The following is a 16,527-nucleotide window of genomic DNA, read 5'->3' as shown; positions in this document are numbered from 1 at the left end:
ACATAATTTTTAACTATTACTTAACAAATAATTAATGAACAAATTAAATAAAAATGTAACTTATTACTACTGCATATATCTACATGCATTAGTTGCTACCATTATTAACACAAAGATTGATGGAAGCAGAAGGCCATTTTTATTTGGATCAGACATGGAAATTGACAAGAAACAGGAATCCCAATTAAAAAGGTTTTCCAAAATATTTTGGCCACAGTGTAGCAAATAATGAGTTATATAAACAATCAAAGTCTAGCTTTGACACAAAATTCCCAAAAGGAAAATGGGAAAACCTAAACTAACATGACAAAGAATGACAGAAAAATAAAGAAAGATGGCTGATTGTGGGGAGAGAGATGAATGAGTTATATAAACAGGCATAGCAATATATGTGTGTGTGTGTGTGTGTGTATATATATATATATATATCACCAGGTGAAATAAAAGATAGAAATGAACTGGACATGTACTGAGAATGGATAAATCAAAGTCTAGCTTTGACACAATTCCCAAAAGGAAAATGGGAAGACCTAAACTAACATGACAAAGAATGACAGAAAAATAAAGAAAGATGGCTGATTGTAGGGAGAGCTGAAGTGAAGCAGAATTAGTTGCAAAAGTCAAGAATAACTGAAGATAGATCTCTGCCTTTGTGCTGCAAGGCATGAAGAATATATACAGGTAGGTGCTTATTATGAAATAATAATGTTAATCACTTATTTCCACCCATTTTTCGTGATGTACCAGTTATTGATAATTAACAGGATTTCTTCCTCTCCACTTGTAAACAAGCAGCTAGTTTCCAGAACCAGACTATTTCAGAGATACTAATAATGAAGTGATGTATATAACAAGCAACTGAAATGCCAACCAAACCCAATAATAGTTCTATTATAGCTTAATACTAGGGGGTTCTTCCCCCTGGCGCTTAGGCCCCCCCCCCCATGTTCTGAACTGGTAGGCCAGTTCTCCTTGAATTCTGATGACTCGAGTTTGGCTCATCCAAGCCAAATTTCCTCCTGATATCTCAGCGCTATTTCAGTTCACAAAGAACTCAGGCTGTTTCGTTTGGCAAGGAAAATTCTAGGAACAGATAGAGGGGACAGCCATGGATTCACCATTCTCCCCACCCCTGGACAACTTCTTTATGGAGACTTTTGAAGAGAAAGCCTTAAACTCAGCCCACAGAAACCCACTGTTTGGCTTCGCTACATTGATGATGTGTTCGCTTTTGGGCCACATGGCTCAGATACACTCCACTCCTTCTTAACACACTTAAACAACCAACACCCCAGAATCCATTTCACCTTGGAAAAAGAGGAAAACAACAGTCTCCCTTTCCTAGACACTAATCACTCACCAGCCTGATGGGTCCTTGGCTTTCTCTGTTTACAGAAAACCTACCAATACAGGCAGATACATTCACCAACAATCTCCCCCCCCCACACACACACAGTCATATGGGGTTATAAAAACACTATATAACAGTGCAAAATTAATCTGTTCAGATGACACTGAACTAAATCACATCCTTAACACTTTCCCAGCCAATGGCTGCAACTCCCCAAAAAATATTAAAACCAGTTAACCACAACCCCCCCCCCCTTTTATAACAAAGATTGCACTAAATCCATCACCATTCCCTACATCCAGAACACCTCTGAAAAGTTAACCAAAATCGTAAAAAAAATATAACCTGACTTCTTGTTACAAACCATATAAGAAATTGGCATCCCTTATCCACTCCACCAGAGACCAGCCACTTCCCCTAGACCTACCTGGAGTATACCATGTCCCTTGCAGCTGTAAACTGTCCTACTTTGGCCAAACAGGCAGGACAGCAAATATCAGGATATCAGAACACAGAGACTACATCTGGTTTCACCAATACAGCCACTTTGGGCTTGCGACCATGCTCTGGATACCTGCCACAGAATACGTTGGAAGAAAGCCATATTATTATATCGCAGCAAATTTAAATACAAACGATTGTTCATGGAATCAGCCTCAACTCTAAAAAAAACTTTCCAAACCTCAACATATTTGGGTGTATGAGACTGCCTGAAATTTAGGAAGCTTGCATCTTGAGAACTTCAGCCCAACAGCCAAGACAACTCAATATAGCCCACTAGAGGACACCCTTTAGGACTCTAGGAACAGCGTTAGTTTTCTCTTTTCTGCCTCATTTGCTTTTTGTAGTGCCTGCATGCACATGTCATAGTTGTATGTTCTCATGAAGATGGCGATGTGACATTGCCGAAATATAGTAAGTATTTATTAAAGTTTCTTTTAATTAATATTCCAGTATACATTGTTAATTCCTGAAATAATTTAATAGTCAGTCAACCAACCAGCTACCAACCGACTATCCTTCCCCATCCTGCACAATATCAACCAGTAGTTTACCATGTGATACTCTATCAAATGTAAAATCCAGATAAATTACTGTATAAGCATCTCCATACGCTGGTTACCATATTATAAAATGTATCCAATTTACAAAAGCAAAACCACCCCCTAACAAACCTATGCTGCTCTTTTGAAAGATTTTCATTCTCATCAATCCATGCTTGTATTCTGTCTAACACCTTCATCACTACATTACACACACACACACTGGTCTATAGTTTGACAATACTGTTACAGTTTCCTCCTGCTCTGTAATATCACACATCTCATTCTGTGAAGCTTGTACCTGCCTAGCCATTTCCCCATGTCAAAACCACATTATCACGCTCCCCAATCAGTGGCACTGTGGTGACATCTTCTCTTATTACTGTATGAGATGATTGTTATTTTTACGGTTATTTCACCTGCTTTTGTTTAGGAGTGCCCCTTTTTTTGTGTATTTTGTGTATGAGATAATATTATTAAATTCAGCACTCCCATTTGTTTGCTTCAACTATATGGGAGTGTCAGATTTAATAATAATAATAGGGACAATGCATAAGGTAGTTGTCCCTAAGTAGCACAAGGAATTCAATTGCCTTAGTCACATGTTACTTCCTGTTGCCTGTCAATTCTTCCATAGTTAAATTCATCCATTATCACTCTCCCTTAGCAATATTGGTGTGACATCTTCATTCTTCAACCCAATATACCAACATATTCAAGTCCTACATTCTTTCCTTATATAAATTTATGCCATGGACTGGTTCAAGCTACCTCCTAAGGGTATCATAATCGTATGCCTTACAGTTTCACATATAACTTTTCTTAACTGGAATTTCCACATGTTTTGCTGCCTCCCAAGTCAAGGCCATATATCACTTACCCCCAAGTCTTCTCCATCACATTCTGCTTCAAGTAATTATCTCTCAGTAGGTGTATAAATTCCATTTCATTCCTGCCATGTGATCTTTCCTCCTTTCAATCTATGTCTGAATTTGAAGCCGTCCATAATAATTGTTCAATTTGTATCTTCTGATGGATGTCCTCCACATCATCCATAACACCCCTATCCTACAGCATCAACCAGCTTTATATTTTGTCCTGTTGGCTTTAATCTCACACCAGACCTACTCAAAATTACTGCCATCGGCTCAACTGACTCCAAATCTTGTTGGCTGAAGTTCATCTGCTTTCATCACCAGTATCCCACCCCTGTCTGTTTATGCTATCCTCCTTGAAATTACTAAATCCATCACATTCTATCCCTGTAACTATGTCATCTGCTGTTAGCCAAGTCAAGGTTGCACTAATCAATGCCCAAAACTCTTCCTCTTATTCCTGATGCTTCTAGCATTAGTATATAGAAACTATAGCATCCCCTTAGGTTCCCAATCACTTTTACATCCTGAATTGACTACCTCATTTGATATTGTTGCCTGATAGACTAGATTTCACATTTTGTTCATTCACACACTCATTCACTTCATGGTTGCCTTTATACAGACTCGTCTACATTGCCCTAATTGCTTTAGTTTTCCTGACTTTGCACTTCACCACTTTCGGCGAATAAAGCTCTCTAGACACCTAACTCTAAATCCACTTAAGTGCAGTCTGTCAACATTGTACAAATCTTTTTTGTCCATCAAACTCAGGCCATAGGTCCACAAACTCTACATCATTCCTTCTGCTCTGCACAACACTCTCCTCAGTTTGCCTCTATCATAGCATAGCAGCAGACTCACAAACTTCATCCTCTCATTCTTCATTTTTGCTTCTTCCAACAGCTCTTTCACATCTTCCATCATACAATACTTCTCATCTCTCAGGTCATTGGTTCCAGCCTAAACAATCAATTCTTTCACCTTCCCTTTCTGCATTATTACTATTATTAATTTTAGGAACTCCACTTATCATAGAATCATCATAAATAAGTATTTGTTTACATTCATTCTCTTGGTTATTCTTACAATTTTTTTTTTTTTTTTTTTTTTTTTTCTGTTTTCAGTTTGACTGATCTCTTGCTGTTTTCTGCAGCTTTTCAATTTAGTGCTTTGTCCTGTGGACATTCTATTGAATTTCTGCCACCACACTTTCAGTATTATCACTGATTATTTATATTTTCAGTCTTGTATCAATACTCTCTACTCTGCTATCACATAATTTGTTCTCTCCATCACTTTCAAAGCATTTATTACACACTCTCACCAGTTTTGCTCTCCTTCCACAAATCTTATAATTTTTGCAATGAATACATCTCACAAATTTTACACTGCAGAAATCATGCAAAGTTAGCTTGCCCAACAAAGATGTCAGACAAAGATGCACATTAACTTCTCTTTTATTGATCATCTATATCAGCGATTTTCAACCGGTGTGCCACGAGATTTATGAAAACAAATTATCTAATTTGTTTTCATGCTTATCTAATTCCTCAGCTAGCTCCATTTCTTTGCCATTCAGGCTTCTTATGTTGATAGTACTGATCTTTAACTCTGATGTTGAGTTGGGGGTGTGTTTTCAGATTTGTTCCAGTAGCTGACTTTTTGCTGTTCGCCCTGGTTCCCTGGCAAAAACAATGGGGCCTTGTTTAATGGGGCAATGCCCCAGCTGGCATGAAATTTTGTCATGTACCATCATTTTGTATTTTGGTTTAAGCCAATAAGAATACAATTTGGTCAGCTACATCCCAAATTGCCAGCCCAACCTCCTTATTGATCTCCCTCCTTAGGAGATCAATAAGATAAACTTAATCATGTGGTGTTGTAATAGCCGATTCTTACATTTTTCTGTATATTCTCTTGGAATACTTTCTGATCTACTTGCCTGGGACTTTTGTCATCAGCAAATTTCTGATATGTATTCGTCAGTGGGTTTAAGAGAAGATTATGATAACAACACATGAAAATGTTACATCATTGCTAAGTTACTATCAGTAGATTGATCTCTTCCAAGGACTCCAATATCATCAAATCTTATATTTCGATCCTATGAGGCACTTCTTACTGTATTAGTCAACTCGGATCTTGGTCTTCCTCTGAATCTTTTCTTACTATCCTGGCAGAAACACTTGTTTTGCTAACATTTCTGTTTAAGTGACCATACTGCCTGAGATTAGCTCTGCTAACAGATTCCCGAATGCTAGCAATGTCAGGTTCTTTCCTAGCATAGTCATTTATATTGATACACCTTATTCTTTCTCAGAAACCTCATGTCTGTGTCTCCAATCTTTGATCAAAGTTTTTATTTCTAACTCAGCTCTCAGATCCATAAGTTAAAATTGGTTTGAACACTGTCTTTTATATTGTTAGTTAGTATTTTGACTGATTTCTCTGTTAGAAATTTGTTAGTTTGACTTCTTGCCATACCAGCTTTGTTAATTTTGTTTCCTATTTTCATATTTTATTTGTGATTTAAACTAAAAATTGTTCCTAAATAGCTGAGATGTTTTACTTGTTCTATAGGTTCTTCATTCAAAATGCAGTTGATGTTTTCAGTGTTTCTGCCTATTTTCATTACTTTTGTCTTTTTTTATTGCCAATTTTCATAGCAAATTTATTACAGCAATTATTCAATGTAGTTTGGATATCCTACACACATGTACTGGTTTAATTTTGGAGTATAACATGATCTATATAAAGAGCTAACATTAACATCTCAAGTTTTGATATGAGGTTTCATGCCACTTTCCTTTATGATGTGATTTATATAGATAATGAATAGCAGTCAAGATAATGTACACTCTTGTCTTACTTGGTTTAACATAAAGCCGTTTTCCTGTACTTCATTCAATCAGTTGTAACTACTGACAACTCAAATATAAACTTGTTATATTTGATCTTTGTTTGACCCATGATTCTCACTACCTCTATTTGGTCTTAACCCAGCTTGTTCTTCTCCAATCTTCCCTTAACAATTTTACTTAGCCTTTTCTCAAGAAGTATACTTGCATAAATCCTACCAGAAACACTAAGTAGGGAAATAACTCCTCTGTAATTTCCCTCAATTAACTCAGGTTTATTTCCCTTTTTATAGATGGGTACTGTGAAAGCTGTACTTCAGTTATCTAGAATTTGATCCTATGAACAGCATTCTGATTTATGCAGTGTAGCCACTGTAAAACTTTTATACCTGCATATTTGAGCATTGCTGGTTGATTATCATTTATTCCAGCTGCCTTTCCGTATTTTACTTGTGATTGTTTTTTTTTTAAACTCAAATTCTGAGATGTGTCCTGATCTCTTGAATGTTTTCTACTGTTGTGCTGTCACTGTTTCATTTAGCAGTCTTTCAAAGTTTTTCAGATTTTCAAGATACTCTAGATATCTGGAATATCTTCAGTTTTCATGTCACTTTTGTGATCTCTGATTATTTTACAGTACTATTTCCTCCATTTCTTAACTTTTCAATAACCTTCGCAATATTTTGCCACCTGTCGGATATTTGTTTCCTGTGTTCTTACCAAAGCCAGTCCATGACTTTTGTTTAGCTAATTTTACACAATACCTCACTTTCTTACACTTTTCTCTGTATTTTCTTAGAACTCAAGATGACTTACTTATTTCTTTTCATTATGATATTTTATTGTGCTTAAAACTAAACTCTGATCATTTCAAATCCTCTGTGTATGCTTGTGTCCTGAAACAATGTAACAATGTCATTGTCAACAATAACATGGTAAAGGAGACTTTCTTATTTGTTGTGCCTTCTTCATGTGAATTTATGCACATAACTAGTTCATATCCTGGACAGAAATTCAGCAGGTACTTATCATTATTATTAACGTTGCTCTTTCTTCAAATTTTCCTGAAACATTTTTATGTCTACTTATCATTTCTGTCAGCCACCTGTTCTTAATAACTAGAAAAATATCTCCACTCCTTTCCTAAGAGAATCTTGTGTGAGGCCATAGACACAAATTAGTCATGTCCAGTTTCCCTTCTGACATTGCGCACATCACCCTACTCGATATTGCCTGCCATGCCAGAAGACTATCTTTATATTTATTGTTGAATGCTATAGCTACTCTCTCTCTTTTCCCTGATTGTTACTACTTGAATATTACATCTTTTATTTGTTTCTTAGAAGAATTTGCCTGTCTTTGTCTTCTGTGTTTCAATAATAATAGAAGATGGGCAAAAACAATAGGGCCTTGTTTAACTGGGCATGCCCAGTTAAACAAGGCCCTATTGTTTTTGCCCATCTTCTTTTAGTCAGTATCCTGGTAGATACTTATGTGGTGCACCACAAGAAGGTGAGGATTTGATTTGACATAGGTCATGAGTCCTGGTCAGCTCTCTACATTCCTTAAGCACTCCTAGAAGTTTTACTAGGATTTTATTTTATTTATTTATTTTTTTCCAGGACTGCCTCTTCAGTTTCTTGAATCCATTATGAAGTGGCAGATTTTTCCATCCTTGCAAAACAAACAAACTTCAAAGTTTGTTTTGCTGTTTTCAAACTCATTTTTCACCAGTAATAATTGTATATTTGAGTTTACTGTTTACTCCTGAAAACTGCCGAGCTTTGATTCTTTTTAAAAACTTTTGTACATCTTTTATTTTCAGCATAATATTTTCATCCTGTGATCACTTCCCATTTCAAATTCTCTGTGTATTCTTTTATCCGATTTCTGTGAAAAGATGTCACTGTCAACAGTAACATAGAGACTTTTCTTATATCTTGTATTTTCTTCATGTGACTTTATGCACATCTTTACGCCTGCAGGTACTTGCCATTATTTGGTTTACTCATAAGAATATTTAAGCAAACATGTTGCTCATTCTTTGCTCTTTTCTCCATTTCTCCATCTCATGGGAAATGAAGATCAGGCTTGTAAAAGTGAAGATGTGTAAATTGGAGGTTGCTAGAGTCACCAATTTTTCTTATCACAAAAATTGTTAAGTTCAAAATTTATTTTGCTCTTGACTCTTTTTCTGAGTATTATCAGTCTGAAGTTTTCAATCAACAGGACATAGCCTTTGAAATTTGAAGCATTAAAAATTGTGAAAGATGCAAACCCCCCCCCCCCCCCAAAAAAAAAAATATATATACAGGGTGATTCAGAACTCTTGGCCAAACTTTAAGGAGTGATAGAACACACCTAAACAAGCACTTTTCGTCTTGCAATGCAAGGTCCAAACTCAAGTGATGAAGCTCTAGGGGGTTAGCAACTAATGTGTCAGGAAATGAAGAAACACAAGAATGACAGAGGAGATTTGAAACAATTGCAGAAATTACAGAACATAAATTAAAGAATTTTATTGAACAAATTACAGAAACTGCTCAAAAGAGCGACTGCCAACATTAATGCAGGCTTCACACTTTCAATATAGTGATTGGTGTACATTGGCAGAAACACCAGGCATTTCTCGTGCAGCGGCAATAGAAATCCTGGCAATAAGGTTCTCATTGGAATCAATGGGGCTATCGCAGATCAGGCTTTTCATATGGCTCCATAGAAAAAAGTCCAGACATGAGAGATCGGGTGATCACGGTGGCCAAGCAATGGGACCACCTCGACCAATCCATTGTCCTGGATGGAAATGCATCCAAGGCATTCTGCACATCCACGCTGAAATAGGATGGCGCTCCGTCGTGTTGGAACCACATACATGTTTGAGTGTTTGCTGGAACAGTGTTCAGTAATTCTGGCAAGACCTCTTGTAAAAATACGAGGCACGTTCTCTCATTCAGTCGTGCTGGCAGAAGGTATGTGCCAATCAAATGGTCATGTAGGATTCCAGCCCAAACATTTATGGAGAAACGCCACTGGTACGAATGTGGACGTGTGGCATGCGGATTTCTGCTCGCCCATGTATGATAATTATGGGTATTAAAAATGCCCCTCACGTGTAAAGGTACATTCGTCAGTGAATAAGACGCGCATCAAAGTCTGGCTGCACTGCAGTCTGCTGCAGGAACCACTGTGCAAAATCCACACGAGGCCGGTAATCTGCAGGTTTCAAGGCGTGCATGGTAGGGATGTAATCGTTCGTCTCGTAGAACTCGCCACACCATCGATTGGGGCACACGTATGGCATGGGAAATTGCTCGTGTGCTACATTCAGGACGATTTGCAATTCTACGTAGAATTTCCTCTCTAACATGTGGTGTCCTCGCACTCCTTGTATGCTCTGTATCCTGCATTCCACTGACAAAGGAGCCCATTTTGCACAGATACCGGTGCAATCGCTGAAAGGTTTTACGATCAGGCATGCGTCTGGTCGGAAAGCGCTCTCGGTACAGTCTTTGGGCTTCCCTCGCATTCCCGCCAGCAGCTCCGTAAATGAAATGCATGTCAGCCTTTCTCCTGATTTGTGAAAGAATCCATCCTTTTTGCACTCCACTAGAAATAATGACGACTGCAAAAACCAGTGCTTATAAGTGTTACTGGAAAGCGCTCTCTAGTGCTTCACCGCTTGAGTTCGGACCATGCATTGTATGACGAAAAGTGCTTGTTTAGGTGTGTTCTGTCACCCTTTAAAGTTTAGCCCAAGAGTTCTGAATCACCCTCTATATATTTCTTAATTATTGGCAGTCTCTAAAAAATTGAATGTGATTGGGCTAAAATGATAGGGGCTTCCTCAAGTGCTGGCAGTCTCTAAGAAATTGAATGTGATTGGGCTAAAATGATAGGGCTTCCTCAAGTGGCCTCATTCAGCTCATTAAACATGAAACAGGTATTTAAGTTAAGGGATATTATTCCATATTGTTTCTTAGCCGAATAAGAAACTCAGAGGGTTTCATGCCGAATATAGAAACTGTATAAAGTTCGGCGATTCCAAGCATAAGCAAATACCTGGATAGTGCAGCAACTGACCCTTGAAGGTAGTGCAAGCTGAGGTAACTCATACAAAGGGTGGAGCAAGCCCCGATCACTATTCTTGATATTTACCCATAATGTGAACTTAACTCCTAGGAGCTGTATTATTGTTCAACATTATGAGAGAAGGTCACTACCTAGACTGGTTTCGACCTTTTTTTGAGGTCTCATCAGTGAGTAGGTAAACCTAGTTAATACCAGGTTTGTAGCAAACAGAACTTACATCCCTTCTATGAGAATTGCCAAGAGGTGTCCTATTAAATTACTAATTATAATGAAGAGCCAAAGGCTTCAATTCGGTGACATGAACATATTTAAGTTAAGGGATATTATCCCATATTGTTTCTTAGCTGAATAAGAAACTCAGAGAGTTTCATGCCGAATATAGAAACTATATAAAGTTCAGCGATTCCAAGCGTAAGCAAATACCTGGATAGTGCAGCAACTGACCCTTGAAGGTAGTGCAATGAGTTGCCTCAGCTTGCACTACCCTTAACTTAAATATGTTCATGTCACCGAATTGAAGCCTTTGGCTCTTCATTATAATTAGTAATGAAACAGGTAGTTTTTATAGGTTTTTATCTTCTCATAAGAATTTTAGTCCAGTCAGATAAAAATGAAGTAGAGGATAGTAACATCCTTTGCAGGTATATCTCAATCAATCACATTGTTGAACCAATTTTTTATTAAATCTGGAATATAAGTGTTTGCGACTTATGGTTTCTTTTAGAAAATTCAGCTTAGTTAGACTAAAATAAAGGGTACCATGTGTGTTTGTTGTTACTTTCTCCTTGATACCCTTACAAATTGCATCCTTCCACTTTTTTTAAGGAAAAAAATAGAACAGATATAATTATTTCTTACATTACTACTATGTCTCCTGACAGTTTCTGCATAATAAAACCAAAATAGAGTTGCCATTGTTCTAAAGCAGTGGGTCTTAACCTTTTTAGTGATTAGCACCCCCTTGAATCTAAAAATAAGTTCTCGCACCCACTTGAAAAATGTGTTTCTATTTCTTTATTTAGGAAATTACATCTATTGCAAGATAATTTATTTATTGAAAAATAAACACATACATTTACATATACATACAAAACAATATCTCAATTTTTAATGGCTATGTTGTTGTTTATTCATAATAATACTTTTGAAGCAAGGCTCCTTTTTTGAAAGAGCCATGCATAAGTCATCACTTGCATTTAAGCGATTTCTGGCTTTTGTTTTTATGTGCAAAAGTGATGAAAATCCCATTTCACACAGGTAGGTGGTGGCAAATGGTAAAAGTGTCTGCAATGCTGCTTTTGCCAGCTGTAGATAAGGTTCTAACTGTGTACACCAGAATTGTTCTAAGTCCAGTTTTTCAAATTCCATTTGAATATGTGCATTGGCTCGTATTTCAATAAGATCGTCTTTTATTAAATAGCTGTCATTTATCGAATCTGGGTCAAATAGAAATGGATAAAGTATCCATGAAATGATTCACTCAATTGTTGGAGGTGTATTGCAATTTCAGGTATAATTATTTTCTCATTTTCCAGAACGATTGAATCAAGCAAAGGAAAGTTTGCAAAATTCCCATTTTCAACTCGGCGTTTCCAAATTTTTAGTTTTTCAATAAATGAAGATAATTTTTCACTAGCTGTTATGTTCTTACCAAATCCTTGCATTGATGTGTTTAATTCATTCAGGTGGCTAAATATATCTGCTAAGTAGGTTAGTCGAAGTATTGCTTCTCTTTTTTCAAAAGCTTTAACTAAATCACAATTTTGGTTAGTAAGAAACTGTATAATTTCCTTGCGCCATTCAAAAATCCTGCTTAGCATGCAGGCCCTTGGAGAGCCACCATACTTCAGTGTGATAAAAAAGCACAGTATGAACAGCACCGATTTCTTCGCACAAAGCACGAAAGATACGATGATTAAGTGCTCGTCTTCGGATATACTTTACTACATTTACTGCAGTAGTTAAGTGTTGTTTTAAATTCTCTGGCAAAGCTTTTGATGCAAGTGCATGACGGTGAAACATGCAATGCATTATAGTAACTTGCGGTATTTCTGTCTTGATATATGAAAAAAATCCAGAATTTTTGCCCAACATTGCAGGGGCACCATCAGTGCAAATTGAGCCTATCACATTCATGGTTATTTGATGTGTCAAAAAAAAAGTTTTTAATATGATTGAAAACATTTTATGATAGGTTTCACGGTATAGAAAGAACACAGATGGTTAAGAAAATAACTAATTTATTAACTTAAAGGCTAATATTTCGCTGGTCTTATATCCAGCATCTTCAGAGCACACAACACAAAGTTTGTTACAAAGGCAAGACAACCACAATCCGGTGTAACAGTGGGGACAGTATAAGTGATTGCAGCATGCAACACAAGACTAAAGTCCTAATATGGCGCCATCTAGGTTATAATAAAAAATATATATATATATATATATATATATATATATATATATATATATATATATATATATATATATATCTGACACTTTCGCTATGGTAAGTCGGGTCTGGCAGACCATGCCCTGGATGCCCCTGCACACAGGATCAATTGGAAAGAAACAAAAGTAATGCACAGAAGCTTCTACAAGTCAGAGAGGTTATTCTTGGAATCAACAGAAGCCTTGAAACATACCCCAAACCTAAACAAGTATGGCTGTATAGATCTACCAAAGATTTGGGAGGCAGTCATCCTAAGACCAAATTAATATTTATTACTTTTAATTTTTATCACTTGGACTACTATTTCAAAACTTTGAATTTTTTTTTTTTTTTTTTTTTTTTTTTTTTTATAACCTAGATGGCGCCATATTAGGACTTTAGTCTTGTGTTGCACGCTGCAATCACTTATACTGTCCCCACTGTTACACCGGATTGTGGTTGTCTTGCCTTTGTAACAAACTTTGTGTTGTGTGCTCTGAAGATGCTGGATATAAGACCAGCGAAATATTAGCCTTTAAGTTAATAAATTAGTTATTTTCTTAACCATCTGTGTTCTTTCTATACCGTGAAACCTATCATAAAATGTCTGACGAACACATAAGCCTATCCACATGTATGATTGAAAACATCAATTCCTTTAATAAATTTAGTTTAATCCTTTATCTAAGTGTGAGCAAACAACGTTTGCGCCTGAAAGTATCTTCAGGACTGGGGTAAGCTAGTACAACACTGGGCAACTCGTTGCCAAGGTGGAGCAAGCTAACATCACTCCTATCTCAGTATCTCCCATAATGCAAAACACATCTCCTTGTGGATATATATACTGTTATGCATTAAGGGGAGGGCCATTACCCAGACTAGTTTCCACCTTTATTGAGGTCTCCTCAGTGGGAGCCAGGCTCAGACGTGGAGATACTAGGCAGAAGCAATAGTAAGGTCATCTCTATCTATAGGAGTTTCCAAAAGGTGTGCCACCTTTTTATTAAATTACTCTGGATTTAGGGAAAGATGTTGAAAGTTTATTTTTCACTTGGTTAGACTATAATAAATTTAGTTTAATCCTTTATCCAAGTGTGAGCAAACAAAGCTTCTGCCTGGTATCTCCACGTCTGGGCCTGGCTCCCACTGAGGAGACCTCAATAAAGGTCGAAACTAGTCTGGGTAGTGGCACTCCCCTTAATGCATAACATTATACATATCCACAAGGAGATGTGTTTTGCATTATGGGAGATACTGAGATAGGAGTAATGTTAACTTGCTCCACCTTTGCAACAAGTTGTCGGGTGTTGTACTACCTTACCCCAGTCCTGAAGATACTTTCAGGTGCAAACTTTGTTTGCTCACACTTGGATAAAGGATTAAACTAAATTTATTATAGTCTAACCAAGTGAAAAATAAACTTTCAACATCAATTCCTTTTGTCGTCGATTCCAGTGGCTCACAAAATAAAAATTCTTCCAACATTTATTTTTCCTTAGTGTATTGCACAAATACCAACAACTGACTGCAATTATCAACATCAGTTGACTCGTTCTGTTGAATACTCACTTTTAGAGGACTGGCTTTGATATCTTCTATTACTTGCAGTAAAATATCAACACTGAGATCTTGAATGCACGATCGAATCACATCGTTCGATAACGGAATCTGCTGAATTTTCCTTTATACTTCAGAACCCAATACAATTTTTGCAATTTCAAGTGCACATGATTTTACCAATTCCTCAGCTATTGTATGACCTTTTTTTTTCTTAGCACACAGATATGCCACTTGATAAGAAGTTTCTAACAAGGGCTTTTGAGCTTCTGCAACGTCAAATTTTGTGATAGTACCGTTGGTATCAAATTGTGCCTTCTTATACTTCAAGATGTTAAGAGTATGTCCTGCAGATTCACCACCATGCTGATTATTGAAATGCTCTAAGATTGGTTTAAGATTGGAGTTTGCAAATATTTTGCAACATAAAATGCATTGTGGTCGTTGCATACCATCTTTTTCTGTTGTACAAGTGAATCCATAAGCAACATAATCGTCTTTCCATTGGCGTTTTTTCGACATAACGAGGGTTACTTCAATCAATAAAATAATAATTATAATTTTTCAAAATTTGCAGAAAACCTTTATGTAATCAATCGATCGTATCCGGTATGGGCTTTAGTCACTGATTAATGTTGGCAAATTAAAGAAAATTAGTATTCTTTTCTGCGTCAAACCACCTCGTTAACATTTGTACTTAGAGTATGCGAACACGTGCGCGTATCAACCAGTTTCTTATTGTACTGCATTTGCTGGTAAGTGCGATGCGCTGAGGCAAAGGTAGAGAGAGTAGGAGTGAGAGTCCCAAAAGTTGATGTAGCATTCCCTAGTTTCTCACAGGCGGTCAGGCACACGCCCCAGGTTAAGAACCACTGTTCTAAAGGAAAGGGGAAGTAAAATATGGCAGACTTTGATAGTTTATTCCAAAACTGCTTTACCTTCTTCGCTTGAAAAAAAGTTATATCTCATGTAAAAAAGAGGTGAGCTAAATTAGAGCAGAAAGCTATGACTATAATACTAGTAGCAATTTTCCATGTGGCAGTGAGTTTGAAGCCATACATAGCGAAGCATCATTACAGACCTAATGGATCACTTGCTAGTGATGAAAAATGCATTGCAAATAAACATGATGGGTGTGAAATGAGTAACTGAACAGTGGGACATTGCACCCTTCTATTGGAAAAGTCCTGAGTGCAATTCTTGTGGTGACGAGGAATCTTTATATGGACTTTTTTCAATTGAAGATGAGTTAGCTGATCTTATATAGAGGTAGCAGGGTTTTTTCATCCCACGTACAGGCAAATCTTCCATTAGAATACACCTACCTTATACTTCCACACACACATATCCATTTTTGGCAGTAACCTCTTTTCTTTTTTTTGTTTCGCCACTTCTCAAACAAGTACCTCATGATCACTCTCACCGACTGGTAGCAGTGTTATTACTTCATTAACAACTACATCTTGTGAAGTTATCACCAAATCCAAAACATTAAAGCCTCTAGTTGTTTCAGCTACATGCTGTTTAAGATATTTATTGCTCAGAAAGTCAACAAACTCACTCTCCTTGTTCTCAAACACTATCTCCTCCTTCCATTCTATATTCCTGTAATTAAAGTTTCCCATCAGAATCACCTTTTACATGCCCAACCAATTTGCCTAAACATTTCACAATCAGTATTTTCTACATTCCCTAATCTATAACAGCATCTTATTAGATGTACTAGCCTATTAATTTCAACTTCACACCACACAGATTCAAAATCTGTGCATGTACTATCAACTTCCATGCTTTGTGTTCACAATTCTTCTGCAATCATTAGCAGCCCCTTCCTCTTTTCACCTTCCTATCTTTCTGAAAAATTATGTATCCTTCTATTTCTCTTCCTGACATCATATCCTCCCCCCCCTCAGACAACCAAGTTTCACTTATACCAATTATCTTTAGGCATACTGACTCAATCAATGCAACAAACTCAGCTCTCTTATTTGAATACTTCTTACATTTGTGTACAAACATAACAATCTCTGTCTTTGAGGCCATTCTACCAGCACCAACATTCTCTGTTCTTGCTGCTATAGAACACTTCTCTCTTTGCCCTGACCACTTGCATTTCCTTGATCTTGACTCTGATTTCCATTCATATCTGTCTCATCCTCACCTTTATGCGTTCTATCACCTTGTGCTACTGCAAACCACATCTTCAACCTTATATCCAACTTCCTCCTGTCACGCAATCCATTTAACTGTGCTATTCTGCTTCACAAGTAGACACTGATCATTTGCTGCATTAACTTCTTGATTCTGTGCCTTCTCAGAAAAC

General features: G+C 36.9%; 1 protein-coding gene across 2 annotated transcripts in view; it reads left to right on the top strand.

The window, feature by feature from the left end:
* The window catches only part of Smr (nuclear receptor corepressor smrter), a 530,430-nt gene that overhangs the window by 468,989 nt on the left and 44,914 nt on the right, over positions 1-16,527 (top strand). The window lies entirely within an intron of this gene.

This window comes from Typopeltis vanoorti, chromosome 1 (assembly GCF_054136105.1).
Source record: "Typopeltis vanoorti isolate ZY-2024b chromosome 1, IOZ_Tvanoo_1.0, whole genome shotgun sequence".
NCBI lineage: Eukaryota > Metazoa > Arthropoda > Arachnida > Uropygi > Thelyphonidae > Typopeltis > Typopeltis vanoorti.
This window is presented reverse-complemented; position numbering and strand designations above follow the sequence as displayed.